We start from the raw sequence: 1,179 nt of genomic DNA, 5'->3' as shown, positions 1-1,179 counted from the left end.
TAAAAAATTATTTGAGTTCTTGAGGTTTGTTTGTGAGTTCATTGTAATACTGAAAAATAAAATATAGTATACTTAGAAGTTCGGTGTAAGAATATTTAAAAGCATTAGGTTAACTAAATTGTAAAAGCTTCCTTAAAAATAATTGTTATAATTTGCTAAATAGAATTTATAAGTTATAATTAAAGCTTAAGGTAAAAGTAGGTTTTTAAAATGTAATCTTAATAAACTGAATAATAATAAAAATTATCATACTTCATTGATGCATAGGACTTTCCTATGGAAAGAAGAAGATAAGATTTATTGTTATAATTAGTCATTACAATATAAATTAGCAGTACTGAGATCACTGAACAATGGATTAACAAAATTCCAGCAAAATTAAGATCAAAAATCTAGTAGTTCTGAAATTAGAGTTAACACCTTTAACCAATTCCAGCTCTGGCTAGTTATATTTTACAGAATGGAAGCTGGCAAAATGTCTACTTCATCTGTTTTCTTCACTGTAAAATAGAGAAAGGAAAACATTTGCCTCCTAGGACTTCTGTAAGGATGAAATACAATAGTACATGTAAATGCCTGAGTTATGGCACAGAGAATAAATGTAATTTATTGTCACTAGCTGGTCAATGATAGAACATTCTGGGTAAATGCATATAGTGGATATCTGATGTTCCTGTTCTTATTTTTGGCCATTCAATGTCCATTCTTTCTTCTCAAATTTTTATTTCCTTTTTGAGAAGTTACCAGTTTTCCAATGCACAGTATCCTTGGTGGAACTATCTAGGTGCTTGTCCTCATGAGCAGGCAAGTAATCCAAGACAAACTGACTGGATCCCTGACTTCTACCTCTGTGGAATCTGATTCTTGAGTGAGGTAGTGCAAGAAGGGAAAATGTTTCTCATTTGAGATTTGGGCAGTGTTAGTTTAGTCCACAGCCAAGCATCATGTGGTGACCCTGGGGCTACAATGGTCAGCAAGGTCAACAGTTGGAAAGATGAGTAGAACTCAGCATGGAGGACAGTGACGATAAGCTGAAACCTGCTGGGCACCTCTGCATGTTTCTGTTATTGTGTCTGACAACCTCCCAAGAGGTTATTCGTTGTTCAACTCTAACTTGGAACAATAGAGAGAAGGGGATTTTGAGAAAGAGAGCTCTCAAATAAATCAAGCTGACAACCA

The sequence above is a fragment of the Pteropus vampyrus genome, unplaced genomic scaffold, assembly GCF_000151845.1.
Source record: "Pteropus vampyrus isolate Shadow unplaced genomic scaffold, Pvam_2.0 Scaffold39, whole genome shotgun sequence".
Taxonomy (NCBI): Eukaryota; Metazoa; Chordata; class Mammalia; order Chiroptera; family Pteropodidae; genus Pteropus; species Pteropus vampyrus.
The sequence above is the reverse complement of the archived record's forward strand: the minus strand, read 5'-3'. Positions refer to the sequence as shown.